Below are 12,170 nucleotides of genomic sequence, written 5' to 3' on the forward strand. Positions count from 1 at the left end.
ATAGAAATTTTACATAACATAGTTTTTTCTTAACCTCACTTAGCAGGTTGCTATGTTCTATCAATTCTGCCCTAATAATATTTTAAATGCTTTTAAATCCTTTCTCTATTCCTGCTGAAATCTAATCCAGATTTCTACCATAAGACTTCCAGATTATTGATTGTCATTTCATCCCAACTGGTTAATCTGGCTCCAGTCTCTCTCCAGCTGGATCCAAGCAAATCCACCCTGTCCTTTTTTAAAAATATTTTTTTTTAATTTTCTTAAAATATTTCCTCCTGTCACCCATGCAATTACAAATCTGTTCATGATTACAGGTTACCTACAGGATAAGCCCCCAATCTGTAGAGCCAGGCACTCAAGATCTATAACTACCCACTGCCCATCCATCTCTGACTTCCTTTTTATAAATTCAACTACAATGCACTTTTAATCCAAAATTCCTTCATAAAAACAAGAATTAAATCTATCTTAAGCTACATTTAAAATGAGAAAAGTATTAAAATTATGAGCTAATTCTTTAAATCCTTTTTAGTAAAATTCTAGCCATCTTGGAGTTAAATCTTCAAATCTCATAGTACTTCAAATGAGCTGCTTTTACTACTAGCTCTTAAACTTTTGGCAGAATATGTAGGAGGGTGTTCTTAACACACATGGAGCTCTTGCATGTGATCTTTCTGGTAATCTTGAAGTTAAAATTAATTTAGTTTTAGATGTCCAGTTACACAAAAACTCTGCCCAAGAGCAACAGGGAGGGTTTAGACTGTGTTTTTAAGCATGAATCTTGAATGATTCACTGAGCCAGTCTGTCAGTCTTGAATAGCATTATTTTTACTTGAAAACACGTAGTACCATGCCAAGAGGAAAATGTATCCAACCCTAGAAGTACAAGCTAGTGAAATTTATCTATATATTTAGGTCATGAAAGTTCTACTTGCTCATCTACTGTGAAGTTTAAAAAAAAAAGTTTTACTACCAAGCAGAACTGAGAAGAGTCAAAAGACTGGGCCCTAATACCCGTTTCAGTTGGAGCTGACTTATCAGGTTATTTCCTGTGGCTTATCTGGAGCTCTTATAAGAGTTCTCCATTACCCCATGAGGGCTGCATGTAAGATGAGGGGGAAAAGCCCTCTGTAATTTGATGATTTATGTAGCCATCATGCAGAATCCATGAGTAAGAAAGTGGCGGACAGGTAGCTATTTGAGAGAGACAGAGAAAGGTTTGCAGCCGGACCCAGGCCCTTTCCCCACCCTCAATCCGCAGGGCTCAACTATTGCTTTCTTGGTGCTTATGTGAGGTTACACTGATTCATCTTTTAAAAAGATTAGAAAAATATGCAGAGAATTAACAAAGGGAACAGACGTGAAATAAAACTTCCCCACAGTCCGACACTTAATAACAGATTCACGGAACAACTCAAGACCTGGAAGCCTGTGGAAACGGAAAGAAAGGTTCCAGGAAAAGCCGTATCCACGAATGAGCAAACCAAGAGTCCGAAGGATGAAGAGTTTACCCACTGCATGTTGTGTCACCCGTCAAGGCATAATTGTACCCACTGCCTGGAAACAGCTCTGCCATCATCAGAGCGAGCCGGCAAGTGCGTTCCAAAGGAAAGCAGAGCATGCCTGGCCACATCCTTTATAGTTAGTATCTCACTCCTACAAGTGACGTACAACTCAGGGCCTAAATGTTTCATGGGAAAACTCCTTCAACTGCTCCATAAGCGGTTCGGTTTGTGTCTGACATTCCTCATAACTGCAGAATTCACTCCTCGCGGTCTGGTGCTGCCTTTACCATCCTGACGTTTGAAGAAGAAATTTTGAAGTCTCATAGTTTACTTGTCCTTCCCCCAAATACCCTGTGACACAAAAGCCCCTGGGAGAAGGCAGTGTGTGCTTTCATCTGCTATTTAATCTTGCAGAAAGCAGCCATACTGGACCACACCAGAGCCTGGCACCAGGCATGATTCACTTCCCCTCCAATAGGAAAACATGCAGATAGAGAAAAAAGCAAGTTGACGTCAGACCCAGCTTTTAAGAGTCTCTGCTGGGACCAGTCTCCGCTATTCATCACCCCATCCTAATCACAGCCGATCATGCATGCAAATGGCTCAGTGACAACAGTTAACTGATATTCTACTGCTCAGGAAATTAGGAAAGCACAAAAAATAGTTTAAATTTCCATCAAAAAAAGGTAAAATTTAAAAGTTCTGGCATATAAAATGCGTATGAGCTAACCACCTGAAAAACCTACATTTTAGAGAACCAACGATTTGCTGTTCATCAGAGCAAAAAAGAATGTACAAAATGCAACCCTGCCACCTTGTGGTACCTATTCAAAAGTACTTCACACTTTACAATCTGTTTTCTGATTTTTAAAAGTGCTCATTTGAAAAAATGCTAACCAAGATAAAGTTACTTTAAAATATTAAACACTCATGCTGATATTAGCTAAAATGCACGGAAGTTTGTGAAATTATCAGTTTGGTTGGAAATGAAATTATCTCTCAGGTCAAAACTAAATTCTCTCTTTCAACACAAGATGTAGAAATGCAATTTCTACACTGCATTTGTGTGTAGAGAGCATGGCACTTGATCTCTTGACAAACTCTTACCATCATGCTTTCCTTTCTGATACTTAAATAACCAGCATGTTAAATAAATAGAACTGCAAAACTTTTACAAGACAGCATTACTTGATCATTTTTTAACTATAAGTAGAGATTAAATATAGTAACCTTCTATATCTTTACTAAACATATATATATATATATATATATATATTTTTTTTTTGAGACAGAGTGCAGTGGCGCGATCTCAGCTCACTGCAACCTCCGCCTTCTGGGTTCAAGCAATTCTCCTGCCTCAGCCTCCCGGGTAGCTGGGACTACAGGCGCATGCCACCGTGCCCAGCTAATTTACTATTTTTTTTTAGTAGAGAGGTGATTTCACCATGTTGGCCAGGATGGTCTCGATCTCTTGACCTCGTGATCTGCCTGCCTTGGCCTCCCAGAGATAATGTTTATGTTGCTCAGACTCTTCAATGAACTTAAATAAACGTGAGTTTCTTAACATCATATTGACATATAATAGTTGTAAAATAGTAAATTAAAATACAGAACCACTGGCATTCAGAGCAGCGTCTACAATAATTACTTTTAGAAAACTGTCACATGATGATTAAGTCTCCTTTTTACAAATACAATACCGAAAGCTTATCCTGTGAAAATATATACCACTTACGGAGTCCTCCCTTACCTGTGGGTTCACTTTCCATGACTTCATTCACCCATACTCCAAAAATATTAAGTGGAAAGTTCCAGAAGCAAAGAATCATAAATGTCACATTCCGTGCTGAAACCCTGCCTTTGTCCAGCAGATCCACCCTGTATACACGGCCTGCCCATGAGTCACCCAGTCACCGTCACCAGATGGACTGTCAGCGGTGATGCTGGCATATTGCTATAATTGTTCTACTGTATTACTGGTGTTAATCTCTTACTGTGCCTACTTTATGGATTAAGCTTTATCACAGGTATGGGTATATAGGGAAAAAACACAGTGAATTGGTTTTGATCCTATTCTCCGTTCCAGGCATCATGGGAAATCTTAGAATGTGGCACCTGGAATAAAGAGGGTCACAAATACAAAGAGAAGCTGTGACATTTTCCCGTTATACGGTATCATCTGAATGAATTCTTGGATTTAACGAACACCGGTCATCCCTTACCTCACAACTTGAGAACGGGGTCTTCTCTTGGTTACACTTTGCGCACTGGTGTCAATCCTTCAGACACTCATAACCACTGGCATATCTGATCTCTGTCTCCCCTCTCACCTATTCACTCAACAAACATATGGGAGGACCTGCTATGCATACTAGGTCCTTAGAACAGAAACATGAAAAAGCACAGTCCTCACCTGTAACCCCAGTACTTTCAGAGGTTGAGGTGGGTGGATCACTTGAGTCCAGGAATGTGAGACCACCCTGGACAACATGGTGAAAGCCCAGTTCTACAAAAAATTAGCTGGTAGCAGCGGCAGGCACCTGTAGACCCAGCTACCCTGGAGGCTGAGGTGGGAGAGTTGCCTGAGCCTGGGAGGTCGAGACTGCAGTGAGCCATGACCTAATCTTAAAGGAAAGGCAATTTTCTTTGTTTTGAGATATGTATGTTTGAACATTCCTTCTACCCCTCAAATTGTTCTCAAAATAAACTCCACATCTAACTATAAAACTGTATTAGTCCATTTTCATGCTGCTGAAAAATACCTGAGACTGGACAATTTACAAAAGAAAGAGGATTAATTGGCCTCACAGTTCCACGTGGCTGGGGAGGCCTCAGGATCGTGATGGAAGGCAATGAGGAGCAAGTCACATCTTACATAAATGGCAGCAGGCAACGAGAGAGAGCTTGCGAAGGGAATTCCTCTTTTTAAAACTGTCAGATCTCATGAGACTTACTATCGTGAGAACAGCAGGGGAAAGACCCGCCCCCACGATTCAATTACCTCCCACCGGGTCCCTCCCGCAAGTGAGACTTCAAGATGAGATTTGAGTGGGGACACAGCCAACCATATCAACAAATTTGCTAAGTATTTATTTCTATAGTATAAGTCTTGCTACAAAGACTCAAGATAGGCATTAATAGAAAAAAGTATAAAACAAAAAGATTTATCAGGGATAATGAGCATGCAAATGATTTTTTAAATAAGCTTTTATCTTTCCTAGCCATAAGTTAGAATGTCCAAATAATCCTGAATGGCTCCAGGAGATACAAGGGTATCAGTATTATGTATCAATCCTAAAGAAACGCAGAAAAAGATAAAAGAAAATTCGAAATGCTTTCAGAGCGTGGTTTAAAAGGAATTTAAAAACAAAGTTTAAGAAACAAGATTTGCAAGTTGATTTGCTTTAAGTTTCATTTTTTAAATTAAGCCTCATGTTTGAAAGCTCCTTCTAAAGTGACTCCATTCTCCCTTTCAATTTTCTTAGTAAAATAAATGGCTTTTCTTACATTTGTCCCTAAATGTCCCTGCTATTAGACATAAATTCCTCGAGAAAAGCTTCTCTCAGATAGGGTATGCTACCAGATTTTAAATATTCAATAATATAATTTTAGCTAAAAACACACGTTTACATGTTTACATATATACGTGTCCATATACATTATATACATGTTTTAAATATACATAAATACAAAACTTCATCTATATATATTACAATCACATATATCTGACATATATGAGATAATTTCTTTATCCTTCATCCAGTACCTTTGGCAGATAGACTTGTTAGACATTTCCCTTTTAATTTCTCATATCTTCCAAAGTTTTCATTAAATAAATTGCTTTTTTTTTTTTTGAGATGAAGTCTCACTCTGTCGCCCAGGCTGGAGTGCACTGGCACGATCTCGGCTCACCACAACCTCCACCTCCCAGGTTCAGGCAATTCTCCTGCCTCAGCCTCCTGAGTAGCTGGGATTACAGGCGTGTGCCACCACACCCAGCTAATTTTTGTATTTTTAGTAGAGACAAGGTTTCATCATGTTGGTCAGGCTGGTCTCAATCTCCTGACCTCATGATCCACCCGCCTCAGCCTCCCAAAGTGCTGGGATTACAGGCATGAGCCACCTCGCCTGGCCTCATTAAATAAATTTCTAATTAAATCTTTAAGATGGGAGGACCCCCTGAGCCTAGGAGGTGGAGATTGCAGTGAGCCCAGATCATGCCACTGCACTCCAGCCTGGGCAACAGAGCAAAACCCTGTCTCAAAAAAAAAAAAAAAAGTCTTTCTGAAAATCGTCACAGCCAGTTCTAAACATTATTTTTTATTTTTATTTTTTAAAGACTGGTCAAGTGCAGTAGTGAGAAGTGGGGAAACAGTAAAACAAGGAGTTCGATCTGTAATTGTCTGTGAACAATCAATGGAGAAAACTCACGACCTTCGGACTAGCCAAAAATTACTCAACTCCTGGTTGTCTATGAAAATCAACAACTCTACATTACTTCCTTGTTCTTCTTAAAAACAATCTTTCTCATTTACAACTATATGGTTATAAAAACAAACATCGTTTCACTATTAGTCATCAAATGCTATTTTAGTTCCCTTCTTGCTCTAAAATTTCATGATTATTTTATTAGAAAGTTTACAAATACTTCAGAAAATCAAAGAGAAATTTGAATTTTTAAATAATGGGACTCGGTTTACCACTAAAAGAATTAGAAAATTTTGCCATCATATGCAAGGCTTAATATAGGTAAAAAGCTTATTTCTCCTTTAATTCTTCTTCTTTTTTTTTTTCTGGAGACAGTGTCTCACTTTGTCACCCAGGTTGGAGTGCAGTGGCTTGATCTCAGCTCACTGCAGGCTCGACCTCCTAGGCTCAATTGATCCTCCCACCTCAGCCTCCCAAGCAGCTGGGACTACAGGTGCATGCCACCACACACAGCTAATTTTTTGTATTTTTCATACAGACAGGTTTTTGCCATGTTGCCCAGATCGGTCTTAAACTCCTAACCTCAACTGATCCTCTTACCTCGGCCTCCCGAAGTGCTGGGATTATGGGTGTGAGCCACCGTGACCGGCCTTATTTCACCTTTAAGATTCATGAATTTTCATTTAAACTAAGCATATAATTTTTCAATTGTAATTTCAGACCCAATGTATATCTTTTATTCAAACTGATTAATGCATTTTTAGATTTAAAATTTAAAATAGTAAATTTATTAAATAATATTAAATTTACCAATCACTCAAGTATTTTACATTCATTTAAATCTATACAACTGGAGGCCAGGTATGACGGCTCACACCTGTAATCTCAGCATGTTGTGGGGCCAAAGCAGGTGGATCACTTGAAGTCAGGAGTTTGAGACCAGCCTGAGCAACATGGTAAAAACCCACCTCTACAAAAAATACACAAATTAGCTGGGCATGATGGCACACACCTGGAGCCCCAGCTACTTGGGAGGCTGAGGCAGGAGGATCACTTGAGCCCTGGAGGCTGAGGTTGCAGTGAGCCAAGATCAGGCCACTGCACTCCAGCCTGGGTGACAGAGTAAGACCCTGACTCTAAAAATAAAACTACACAACTGAATGAGTACTTCTGTCAGGATTCCAATCAGTTTCAGTTACAGAACCAGTAGGAGTGTGTGTGTGTGTGTGTGTGTGTGTGTGTGTGTTTAGCACAGACGTATATATTTTTAAATCATTAAGCTACAGTCAGACCAGCAGTATTAAGGATTCACAAAAATTTTGAACATTTCAAAGGAACCATGCCACTGATGCTTTACAGATGAATGTACGGACCTCTATTCCTGAGACAAACTCAAGTACGGCTAACGTCATCTCTGATTATGGACTAGTTAAGCTAATGTTTCTGATAGAAAGACTCAGTATAATACTTAGTCTTTCACGGTTTTAAGCCAACTCACAATGGCTTCAACTGAGGAATGGAACAAATTAAAACGCTGTTAATGCAACTAAATTTTTAAAGATCGAGGCTAAAAAGACTATAATTCATCTCAGTTCATCAGTGAAGGAAATTATTTCTCCTCTCATGATCTCCAAACAATACTCCAAGTGATTTAAAGTTGTTTCCAGCTGGATACAACAAGGCAAACACAAAAATGGCTGTACTGAGCCTAATTTCACTCTCCAAGAGGGAATATGGAAAGCAACGGCCTTTCAAGGGGCTAAGCAGCACTTGGGAAAACTGAGAGACACGTCCACCCTCAATGATCTGAATTACGGTAAAGTACTCACAGCAGGACTAGCACCGGACTATAGAAAAGTACTCACAGCAGGACTAGCACTGGACTATAGGAAAGTACTCACAGCAGGATTAGAACTGGACTATAGGAAAGTACTCACAGCAGGACTAGCACCGGACTATAGGAAAGTACTCACAGCAGGACTAGCACCGGACTATAGGAAAGTACTCACAGCAGGACTAGCACTGGACTATAGGAAAGTACTCACAGCAGGACTAGCACCGGACTATAGGAAAGTACTCACAGCAGGACTGGACTATAGGAAAGTACTCGCAGCAGGACTAGCACTGGACTATAGGAAAGTACTCGCAGCAGGACTGGACTATAGGAAAGTACTCGCAGCAGGACTAGCACTGGACTATAGGAAAGTACTCGCAGCAGGACTAGCACTGGACTATAGGAAAGTACTCGCAGCAGGACTGGACTATAGGAAAGTACTCGCAGCAGGACTAGCACTGGACTATAGGAAAGTACTCGCAGCAGGACTAGCACTGGACTGTAGGAAAGTACTCGCAGCAGGACTAGCACCGGACTATAGGAAAGTACTCACAGCAGGACTAGCACCGGACTATAGGAAAGTACTCACAGCAGGACTAGCACTGGACTATAGAAAAGTACTCACAGCAGGACTAGCACTGGACTATAGGAAAGTACTCACAGCAGGACTAGCACTGGACTATAGGAAAGTACTCACAGCAGGATTAGAACTGGACTATAGGAAAGTACTCACAGCAGGACTAGCACTGGACTATAGGAAAGTACTCACAGCAGGACTAGCACCGGACTATAGGAAAGTACTCACAGCAGGACTAGCACCGGACTATAGGAAAGTACTCACAGCAGGACTAGCACTGGACTATAGGAAAGTACTCACAGCAGGACTAGCACTGGACTATAGGAAAGTACTCACAGCAGGACTAGCACTGGACTGTAGGAAAGTACTCGCAGCAGGACTAGCACCGGACTATAGGAAAGTACTCACAGCAGGACTAGCACCGGACTGTAGGAAAGTACTCACAGCAGGACTAGCACTGGACTGTAGGAAAGTACTCGCAGCAGGACTAGCACTGGACTATAGGAAAGTACTCGCAGCAGGACTAGCACTGGACTATAGGAAAGTACTCGCAGCAGGACTGGACTGTAGAAAAGTACTCACAGCAGGATTAGCACCGGACTATAGGAAAGTACTCACAGGAGGATTAGCACTGGACTATAGGAAAGTACTCACAGCAGGATTAGCACTGGACTATAGGAAAGTACTCACAGCAGGACTAGCACCGGACTGTAGGAAAGTACTCACAGCAGGACTAGCACTGGACTGTAGGAAGGTACTCGCAGCAGGACTAGCACCGGACTGTAGGAAAGTACTCGCAGCAGGACTAGCACCGGACTGTAGGAAAGTACTCACAGCAGGACTAGCACCGGACTATAGGAAAGTACTCGCAGCAGGACTGGACTATAGGAAAGTACTCACAGCAGGACTAGCACCGGACTATAGGAAAGTACTCACAGCAGGACTAGCACTGGACTATAGGAAAGTACTCGCAGCAGGACTGGACTATAGGAAAGTACTCGCAGCAGGACTAGCACTGGACTATAGGAAAGTACTCGCAGCAGGACTAGCACTGGACTATAGGAAAGTACTCACAGCAGGACTAGCACTGGACTGTAGGAAAGTACTCGCAGCAGGATTAGCACCGGACTATAGGAAAGTACTCACAGCAGGACTAGCACCGGACTATAGGAAAGTACTCACAGCAGGACTAGCACCGGACTGTAGGAAAGTACTCGCAGCAGGACTAGCACTGGACTATAGGAAAGGCTTCATGTTACAGACAGCGCGGCTTTCTGGGGCCTCTCTTCCCACCCAGGCCCAACTGACACTCCCGTGGACCAACACGTGCTTCAGGAAGCACTCTCCGAGTTCCATCGGTCCCCTGAGGCAGTTTCTACTTAAAGGGGCAGTGGTCCACTTTGTTTATGGTGACTCATTACTTCGAAGAGAACAAAAATATGTTGAATATAGTGATTTGTTATGTTTCGAGCATTTTAAAAGGCACGGGTGATTTTCTTTAGGTTTTCTAAGAGTGCAACAAGTTAATAACATATAGCTTCTACGGATCCTTTTGTCTTAATCCAAAAACTAGGAAGATCCAAGGGTTTTCCCAACTTTTGAAACACGTATGTCGGGGTGAAAAAACAGTGAGGCTAGAATGGAAGAAAGGAGAGGAGGAAGAGAAAGGATGAAGGAGGGGATAAAAATAGGAATGGAGGGAAGAGGAAGGAGGGAGGCGAAATGAAGAGAGGTAGGGGAAGGAGGAAGGGAAGAGGGTGACAGGAGGGATGGAGCGGAAGAAAAACCAAGCAGAGAAGAAAAGCAAAATCCAGGCAAGCGGGTCTCAGGAAGTCTCAGAAATGTAGAAACGAGATGTCTGACACTCTTCCATTCCCATAAGCCGTCATGGTACTTCCTGCAATTTACATCTTAGACATCCTACTATAGCCCTAGAAATAAACTACCTTATTGGACAGAGGTAGGGAGGGGTGGGAAACAAAAGGAAACGTACAATTCTGTTTTTATATTATTTAAACCGTCTGCAGTGTTGTTCCAGAAGTAGACAAGAGACTGATAAAATCAACCAAAAAAATGGTGAAATGAATTAAAAGCAGAATGGTACAAATTATGAGATGGAAAATTTATATAATTAGCAAATATACACAGCTGGATCTCTGTTTTGTTAATTTATTTTGTATTTTAGTAGAGACAGGGTTTCACCCTGTTGCCCAGGCTGGTCTGGAACTCCTGAGCTCAGGCAACCCACCTGCCTCAGCCTCCCAAAGTGCTAGGATTACAGGCGTGAGCAACTGTGCCCAGCCCAAGTTGCATATTTTTAAAAAACTAAATTGAACTTTAGAAAAGTAAAGAAATTTTGTAATAGGCCAGGCGTGGTGGCTGAACCCAGTAATCCCAGCACTTCGGGAGATGGAAGTTGGCAGATCACAAGGTCAGGAGACCAAGACCATCCTGGCTAACACAGTGAAACCCCATCTCTACTAAAAATACAAAAAATTGGTCTCGCGTAGTGGCACGCAAATGTAGTCCCAGCTACTCGGGAGGCTGAGGCAGGAGAACTGCTTGAACCTGGGAGGCAGAGGTTGCAGTGAGCCGAGATGGTGCCACTGCACTCCAGCCTGGCGACAGTGAGACTGTCAGAAAGAAAGAAAGGAAGAAACTTTGTAATAGAAAAATATAATCCAAAGGGTCCAACATCATAGAAGTACTTTTTAAAAAAAATTATAAGAATGAACTAAACAAAGGCAAATATATAGTTGTAGGATGCAGCTAAAGCAGCACTTGGGGAATAAAGGCTGAAGATCAGTGGAATAATGATTTCAAGAGAACCGGCAGGGCAGGCAGGTGGGGGACGGAGATGAAACAAAAGAAAAGAAAAAAAGTACAAGAAAGAGGATGAAGACAACAGCAAAAACCACTGAAACAGAAAACAAGCACATATTAGATCAACAAAGCCAAAACTCGGCTGCACGAAAAAGGCCATAAACGAAACTGGCAAACCTCCAGTATAATTAATCAAGAAAAAAGAGAAGGCAGAAATAAGCAATATCAGGAATGAAAAATAAATAAAACCATAAGAGATAGAGATTAAGCCGGGCGTGGTGGCTCAAGCCTGTAATCCCAGCACTTTGGGAGGCCGAGGTGGGTGGATCACGAGGTCAAGAGATCGAGACCATCCTAGTCAACATGGTGAAACCCCGTCTCTACTAAAAATACAAAAAATTAGCTGGGCATGGTGGCGCGTGCCTGTAATCCCAGCTACTCAGGAGGCTGAGGCAGGAGAATTGCCTGAACCCAGGAGGCGGAGGTTGCGGTGAGCCGATATCGCGCCATTGCACTCCAGCCTGGGTAACAAGAGCGAAACTCCGTCTCAAAAAAAAGATAGAGATTAAATGGTCAAATAGAAAAAAATACAATTACTGAAACAAAGAGATATAAAATCTGAATAGTCCTATATCGCCATCATAGAAAATTAAATCGATACAATAGTGAAAAAAATCACTCCTCAAATAAAACTCCCAGACTGGACAGCTTCACCCACAAGTCCTACAAAGTTCCCACGATGGCCAAAGATCAACAACAAAGCCCAACGGAAGTGGCAGCATCCAGTGGACGTGACGAAACCTTAGCGCGGGGCCGGAACAAAAGGAAAAACTTAAAATTAATGCCAGGTAGTTGATACTCAGACAGCCACATGCACCCCTATGATAGATCTGGAGACCCCGAAAAATATCTGGAAGAGACACTGGTATCCCACATCAGCCGCGGGGAGCTACCTGGCTTACAATTAATAAAAATTAATGTTCTAATGAAAACTGTTTAC

General features: G+C 41.7%; 1 protein-coding gene across 6 annotated transcripts in view; it reads right to left on the bottom strand.

Annotated features, from left to right (window-relative positions):
- TSC22D1 (TSC22 domain family member 1) overlaps window positions 1-12,170 on the bottom strand; it is a 149,466-nt gene that overhangs the window by 39,837 nt on the left and 97,459 nt on the right. The window contains exon 1 of one of the 6 annotated variants that reach the window (XM_078375371.1): window positions 9,530-9,659. The exons of the other annotated variants lie outside the window; for them this stretch is intronic. The gene's annotated coding sequence lies outside the window, so the exon portion shown is untranslated. Of the gene's footprint in view, window positions 1-9,529; window positions 9,660-12,170 lie in introns of those variants that run through there. 6 annotated transcript variants of the gene reach the window in all.

Source organism: Callithrix jacchus, chromosome 5 (assembly GCF_049354715.1).
Source record: "Callithrix jacchus isolate 240 chromosome 5, calJac240_pri, whole genome shotgun sequence".
Classification (NCBI taxonomy): Eukaryota; Metazoa; Chordata; class Mammalia; order Primates; family Cebidae; genus Callithrix; species Callithrix jacchus.